Below are 7,857 nucleotides of genomic sequence, written 5' to 3'. Positions count from 1 at the left end.
TGCAGAGAATGATGGTCACTGATGGCAAATTTACCTGGAGTCCAAAGGAAGGGTCAGCAAACAATGGCCCACAGGCCAAATATGGCCACCACCTATTTGTTTGTTTGTTTGTTTTTTTAATAGACTTTATTTTTAGAGGAGTTTTAGGTTCACAGCAACACTGAGTGGGAGGTTTGGGCAGCACTGATTTTGCCAGGGAGACTGGGAGGACTGGTACTCTGGGGAGAGTCTCCTAGGTCCAGGGACCCCAGAGAATGCCTGCAGCGTGCGGAGGCCCCTTGAGCGGACAGAGGGAACAGCTGCTCCCCCTCCTGGGAGCCAGAGGAACATAAATAAATGGGAGATTTCCCATTTATTCTTTGCCCTGACACATGCACAGCCTCCCCCATTATCAACTTCACCCACCAATAGGCACATTTGTTACAGCTGATGATTGGCAGGCACATCATTATCACTCATGGAGTCTATAGTTTACATTCTGGATCATTCATGGTGTACATTCTATGGGTTTGGACAAATGAATACTGATGTGTATCCACCATTGTGGTTTCATCAGAGTGGTTTCACTGCCCTAAAAATCCTGTGTGCTCTGCCTCTTCACCCCTTTCTCCCCCGCCAACCACTGGCAACCACTGATCTTTTTACTGTCTCCATAGTTTTGCCTTTTCTTGAGGGTCATGTAGCTGGAATCATACAGTATGTAGTCTTTTCACACTGGCTTCTTTATTTTGTAATATGCATTTATGTTTCCTCCGCGTCTTTTCATGGTTTGATAGCTCATTTCTTTTTAGTGCTAAATACTATTCCATTGTCTGGATAGACCAGTTTATTTATTCATTCACCTACTGAAGGGCATCTTGGTTGCTTCCAAGTGTTGGCAATTATGAATAAAGCTGCTCTAAACATCCATGTGCAGGTTTTTGTGTGGACATAAGTTTTCAACGGTTTTGGGTAAATACCAAAGAGAGCAATTGCTGGATCATATGGCAAGAGTATGTTTAGTGTTGTAAGAAACCGCCAAGCTGTCTTCCAAAGTGGCTGTACCATGTTGCATTTCAACCAGCCATGAATGAGAGTTCCTGTTGCTCCACATCCCTGCCAGCATTTGGTGTTGTCAGTGTCCTGGATTACAGCCTGTTTGTTTTTGTAAATAAAGTTTTATTGGAATACAGCCATGCCCATTTGTTTATGTATTATCTATCACTGCTTTCATGCTACAACAGCAGAGTTGGCTGGTTATGACAGAGACAGAACAGCCATGAAAAAAAAGCCTAAACTATTTACCACCTGACTCTTTTCAGAAAAGGCCAATGCCTGGTCTACTGGAACAGCTATTTTCAATGGAGAAGCTGTGTAGGTGTTGGAGCGGCTCCTTGGAATGGAGAGAGTAGAAAGGGGAGCGATTCCAGACACAGGAAACAGACTGAGCAAGGATGGGGTGGCCTGGCCAGGTTGGGGAAATGCGGCGGTCTCAGAGACTCAGCTCTTTAGGCCTTTCCTCAGCTCTAAGCTGGAAGGAATTGAATCAATTTTTCCACAGCTTGTAGAAAAGACAGGATGAATGATGTCTGTAAATGCTTGAAGCAAGATATGAGAAAAGCATCCCTTCACCCAAAATGCTATTTCTATTTTATTGTTAAATGGATGCTAATTTTTCTGTTTTCCTTTTCTCTTCCCAGCCCAGTTTGCCAATTTCATCCTTCCTATTGTTTTGCCTTAACTAAACAAAACATACCAGACATACCAGCACAAACTGTAATGTGTTTACTTACAGAAACATATTTTCATTCTTTTTCAAATAGGTGGTTCACTCCTAGGTCCAAAATTCAAAAGGTTTAAAGAGCGTACAGAGAAACATTGCCCTCCTATTTTGTAGCCTTCCTGTTCTTCACCCTATAGGCAGCCAAAAGTACCAGTCTCTTGCATTGTATATCCTTCCAGAGATATTTTCTGCAGGTACAAATATTGGTGCAGATACTATTTTTCTTTCTTTTATCACAAATGATTATTTTATGTGTGTATATATATATCCTATCTATATATCTCATATATATACAGGCACCATTTTGCAATTAGCTTTTTTCCTCTTAGTAACGGTTTTAGAAGTGTTTCACATTAATGCATCCAGAGCTTCCTCATTCTCTTCTTATTCCTTTCTAGTGCTTCATCCTGTAGATGTATCCTATTATGTGTAAGTGTTTTAGTGGCAAATCAGGGCTGTTGCTCTCTCCCCCTTTCTTGCCAGCAACAAGCCCTGGATAGTATTTATTGCTGGGTTCAGCATATGGGGTCAATAGCAGTGGCTGGGTTCATGATGCTGATGGCTTTGAAACAGCTCTTTTGTGGCCCTTCGCAGGTGAAGCGAGAGAGAGAAGAGAGCTAGATTCCAGCAATCCTGCTGGCAGGGTTCTTCTGCCTGCTTTGGCTGCTGGGGTGGGGTTTGGCTGCCTAGGTGCGATCGCCCTGTCCCTGTGATTTCCCTTCCTCAGGTTGCTGGTGGGAAAAGGACCTGTTGGAAGTTGAAGACATCAAGGTTATTCTGATGTAGTGAGATCAGGGAGGCTCTATGGTGGTGGTGGCATTTGGCAGGTGTCTTAGCCATGGCTTTTTGATTGAAAGTTACAAACACCCATCTCCAGCTAGCTTAAGCAAAAAAGGAGAATTTATGGGTTTATGCAGGCAAACAAAGACATTTAGGACTTGTAGCAGATACCACCAGTTACTTACACAATGTGTATTTCCTCTGTTGTCTCAGTATGCCAGTTAAAAATACTCAGCTCTTTGGACTTCCTTGCAGTGAGGGGTGGCCATGTGACACTTCTGAACATTGAGATGTAAGCAGAAGGATACAGGTTGGGTTTTCTGGGAATATATTATTTTTCTGATGAAAAGGGATACCCTCAATGGGCACATGCTTTCTGCCCTTCCAGTGTGGAATGTGGATATAACCCCAGAGATGTAGCAGTCATTTTGGAGCATGAGGAGAGTCATGTGATGGGGATGGTGGAGGAAAATGGTCTTTGATGTCATCATGAAGCCAGAGCAGCAGAGCTTGTCCACTGGCCTTTTAAACATCTGCTACCCAAGAAAAACAAACTCCTTTGGCTAAGCTCTGGAATTGGACTTTTGCTGCTCACAGTGGAGCAGAGGCCTTGCCCTAATTCAGGGCAACTGAATTCTGGCATTTGTATAGTGTCAATTCTCTCCATCTCTTTCCAGTTTATTCTCTCAGAATCCTCCATGAGGCAAGGGACATGGCATCAGCAACTCTGGAATCTATCTTGTCAGCTTCCAATCCAGGGGAAAGAGAAAGCTAGCTATTCCTTCAATTCCAAAATGGAGAGGAAAACTCCAGGGAAGACATCTGATTAGTCTGTTTTGAAGGATCTTCCTTGAACCAACCTCTGTGGATCAGAGGATGGGGTAATATGATCAACCACATTATCAGATCAGCCTACCTGGCAGATGGGGTAGGGAGCAGTTTCCTAAAGGAGGAGATGGAATATTTTACCAGGAGTGGGAAAAGGCAGGCAGGCAGATGAAAACAACAGATGGTCCTTCAGCAGGCGCTGAAGGTTTAGATGAGTGGAGAGGAAAGGCAAGGTGATTTCAGGGGGATGGTCACCTCCTCCAAGAAGCCTTTTCGGACAGCCTGACTTAGCCATTTCTCTCTCCACCCCATCCACTCTTGCTTCCCTCATGGTAGTACATGGCACTGTCTCTTCCTGGCAGCTTTGAAGGTGGGCACTTCTTCTGGTTGATCCTGTATCCCTTCCTCCCATTACTAGTATGTGGCAGCCACTCATTGTTTAGAGCAGTGAGTGAAGGGACAGGAGGAACAAAGACACAGAGGAACAAAGTCACAAGAAAGACTTTGGTTTGCTTGGATTCTTGAGTGTATGATTAAAAACCTAGCAAATCCCAAGATTCTTAAGGTGGGTTAGGGTTAGATTAGAGTGGGACCCTGAATGTCAGGCTACGAAGTTTGTGTGATGGACAGTAGGGAGCCATTGAACTCTTTTGAGCAGGGGAGTGGCAAGGTCAGGGCTGCTGCACTCCTGTGCCTTGTTCCTTTGACCTCTGGCTGCTGTCTTTCTTTTCCATTCTCTGGCTTCTCCATGATTCTTCTTGGTCTGGTTCTTCATCTGTCTTGAATACCTTTAGTCCATGTTTCCCACCCCTGCTTTTTTTCTCCCCAAACTTCTTCACCAATCAGTTCTGGGCTGATTCTGTTCTGTGTGCCGGGGAGAGGACAGTTTACCCTGGCTGGTGCCAAGTGGGTGTCCTTCCCAGGAAGGTTCCAGTTGAGCAGCTCTTGGCTGCCCTCTTCTGGGCACTGGTGGATATAACCACCTGCTCTTCTGGAACTGGCTAGAAAGACTCCGGTCGCAACCTTGCCTCATGATGCTACTTCTGTCTTTTTGTATCTGCCCACCAGATCCCCTTTAATTACTTAAAATCAGTAAGTTTTTTTTGAGTGCCTACCAAGTGTTTAGATTTGTCTGGCGATAGCTACATATAGAATGCTTCCGACTTCCCACTGATCTAGATATTGTTCATCGTGGGATATAAGCCTTGCATAAATTTCAGAGCACTTCTTTTGCTAATTTACATGTCTGTCCTATTTATTTGACTGAACTGAGGTCACTTTAGTTTTGAAAGCCATTGAAGAGGTAATGTGCTTGAACTTTATAAGTATGTAAGGCTTACATATTTATATTCCCCGGAGAGCATCTTCCCCCATAAATCACACCCTGATGCTTTCATCAAAGTACAGAAGTCTGTGCACATATTTTTATTATTCACAATGGAATTAAGGCAATGCCCTAATTAATGATTTTGCTAAGAGGCAATTGCTGTTTCCAGGGAACTCGGACCTGTAACATGGATTCGAAGCCATTCCTGGGGTTTTTTGAGCTCATAAAATGACAGATACACATCCCAACAGGACATCTGACTGGATTCTTGGCCTCACTGTGGGTGATAAAAATACTTTATTCTGAACAAGTTGCTTTCCTCAGGCCAAAGGCTAATTGCTGTCCCATTCTGGTGAGCAGGCTGTCACTCAAACGCCTAGGCTCTGAAACCTGTAATCTCTTCACGGTGCCAAGACGACATCTTCCTTTCCTGGATCCGCATTTGGAATTCCCCTATTCCTCCATTCATTCAAATCCAGCCCATTTTTTCAAGACCTATTTCTAATCTCTTTTCTCTGAGATCCCTTCCCTGCATCCTGACTTTTCTTTGTTCTAAACAGTAACACTTCTGTAGTTTGCGGCATCGACTTAGCAAAAGTCATGTATTATCTTGCAACATCTTTTACTTTTTAAATAAAACCTTATTTATACATTTTGTACTGTCATTTAACTTTACAAAAGTTTATGTTTCAAGTCTTTAATTGGATCATAAAATCCATAATGCCAGAAACCATATCTTACACTTGGTTGTTTACCCCACAGAATGTTGAATATTTATTGCTATGTATTCAATAGACGAGCAGCAAATGCTCTTGATTGGTGGGTTGTTGTATCATTTGCCTATCTTCGCTCTAATTAGTATACTTGACTGAGAAATTATTTACAAAAGACAGATTGGCCTAGGCCATCATTAACACTTATCTGGAATATTTTCATGCATTTAGATGCTTTGCAAAATGTATTGCCCAAATGGCACCGTGTGTCCATGTGTGCACATGAAAAAGAGAAGCCAAATTAAAATCATCCTTTTAATTTATCGTTGATGCATGATTATTTTAAAATTTAGTTTTAATTTTGACTAACTTTATACACATACATGATTTTCAGGGTTAAATAATTTTAGAAGGCATAGTGAAAAATAATAGACTCTTCTCTTGACCCAGCATTTCCTGCTTCCTAGAACAACACATTCGGCTCTTGCGGCTGGTTATTTTGGTATTGCCTCCATGTCACTGGTATATGCTTATAGTGCTCCTTCTTTTTTGCCTGATGCTTTAAGCATTAACTGTTAGCCTCTCACTATTTTAGCCCTCTTTTACCACTTCTACCATGCCCCATCATGCACGGTTCCTGAAACCCTGGACCCCCATGCTTTCATTATCCCACTACTGTTATTTCATAATTCTGCTTAGGTTAATATTCAGTGTGTATATTTTACTGTCCCTATAAGTACTCTTCACAGCTGAAATGTGCATGCTTTTATTTTCTTGCACAATCTTTAGGTTTTCCTGGAGTTAATAGTTATATTGTTTTTTCTTCCTTTGTTTTGTTTTCTATCACTAATTCACTCCAAACTCTCTCCTCGGTTGTTTAAATTTCCTCTCAATACACTCACTCACATCCAGTATTCTAACAAAGCCATCTTTCAATCATCTTTCCTGTACCCTACAGAGCTGCTCCAGCCTGGACTAGTTTATTTCTAGGCTGAGTACATGGCTGTACTTGGATCTCCCTTTGCCTTTATCTCTGGGATTTCCTTTGCTCTTTCTTGGATTGATATTCTCATTTCCCAGACTCCATGTCTTCTTCTTTCTTGCTTTGCCTCCTAATTTTGGACTTACCTAGTAGCTTCTTCTTCTTTTTTTTTTTTTTTCCTTTTTCACATCAGATGGGAAATGTGCCAACGTCACAACAAGGTTTGAGGGAGGCACGTCTCATGCTCGGACATGAACACCGGATCATCATGCTTATGAACTACAAAAGGATCTCCAGTATGGGCTCACGGCAGGTAATTGTTTTGAGACTTATGTCTGAAATGTTTGTATCCCACCCAAATATTTAATTGTTAACTTTGATAGGGGTAGAATTCTAGGCTAGAAATAATTTTTTTCTACAGAATTCTAAAGTCATTGTTACATTATCTTTTTGCTTCTAGTGGGGCTGTTGAGAAATTCACAGTCATTTTGGTATTTTGAGCAATCATTTTTACCTTTTTCTGAAAAGTTTTAAAATTCCCTCTTTTATGTCTATTGTTCTGAAAGTTCAAGATGATGGAACTTAGTGTGAGTTTATTTTTATCTATTGTACTGAATATTTACTGTACCTTTTAAGTCTAGAAACTCATGCCCTTCAGTACTGATAAATTTCTTGGATTATTTCTTGTGTCTTTTTTCTTCTACTTTTCAAGTTCTTTTTCTGAAATTTTAGTTACTCAGTTGATGAACTCCTAGAATGATTTTCTATATTTCTTATCTTTTATATCATATCTTCCATCTTTTTGATTTTTCATTCTACTTTCTAAGAGATTTCCCTAAATTTATCTTCTAACTATTTGACTGAAATTTTCATTCTGGCTGTCAAATTTGAATTTATAATTACTCTCTTGTTTTACAATTGTTTTCCTTTTGCCAGAATATTGTTTTTATTTAATAAATTACAATAACTTCTCCTATTTGTCTGAGGATGTTGATGATAGTTTCCTTTTGAAGTTTTTATTTTCCTGCAGAGTTTTCTATAAGTTGCTTTTTTTTCCCCCATAATATTTTGGCCTTTACAGTTGGCCCTTGAATAACATGAATTTGAACTGCCTGAGTCTGCTAATATGTGGATTATCTTCTGCTTCTGCCACCCCGAGACAGCAAGACCAACCCTTCCTCTTGCTTCTTTTCCTTAGCCTATTCAACGTGAAGATGACTAAGGTAAGGACCTTTGTGACGATCCACTTCCACTCAATAAAAAATACATATTTTTTTCCTCCTTATGATTTTCTTCATAAGATTTTCTTTTCTCTAGCTTACTTTATTGTAAGAATACAATATATAATACATATATGATAAAAAAGTGTTTAGTGATTGTTTATGTTATTGGTAAGTCTTCCAGTCAAGAGTAGGCTATTAGTAGTTAAGTTTTTGGAGAGTCAATTGTATTTTTCAAGTTAGGG

At 40.6% G+C, this 7,857-nt stretch overlaps 1 non-coding gene across 1 annotated transcript; it reads right to left on the bottom strand.

The window, feature by feature from the left end:
* Positions 1-6,579: 6,579 nt before the first annotated feature.
* On the bottom strand, positions 6,580-6,683 carry LOC112440780 (small nucleolar RNA U13). The gene has a single exon (XR_003028792.3). It is a non-coding gene; the product is annotated as a small nucleolar RNA U13 (small nucleolar RNA).
* Between the last annotated feature and the right edge of the window lie 1,174 nt (positions 6,684-7,857).

This window comes from Pan paniscus, chromosome 7 (assembly GCF_029289425.2).
Source record: "Pan paniscus chromosome 7, NHGRI_mPanPan1-v2.0_pri, whole genome shotgun sequence".
Lineage (NCBI taxonomy): Eukaryota > Metazoa > Chordata > Mammalia > Primates > Hominidae > Pan > Pan paniscus.
Note: the sequence above shows the minus strand (reverse complement) of the source record. Positions and strands in the feature narration are given on the sequence as shown.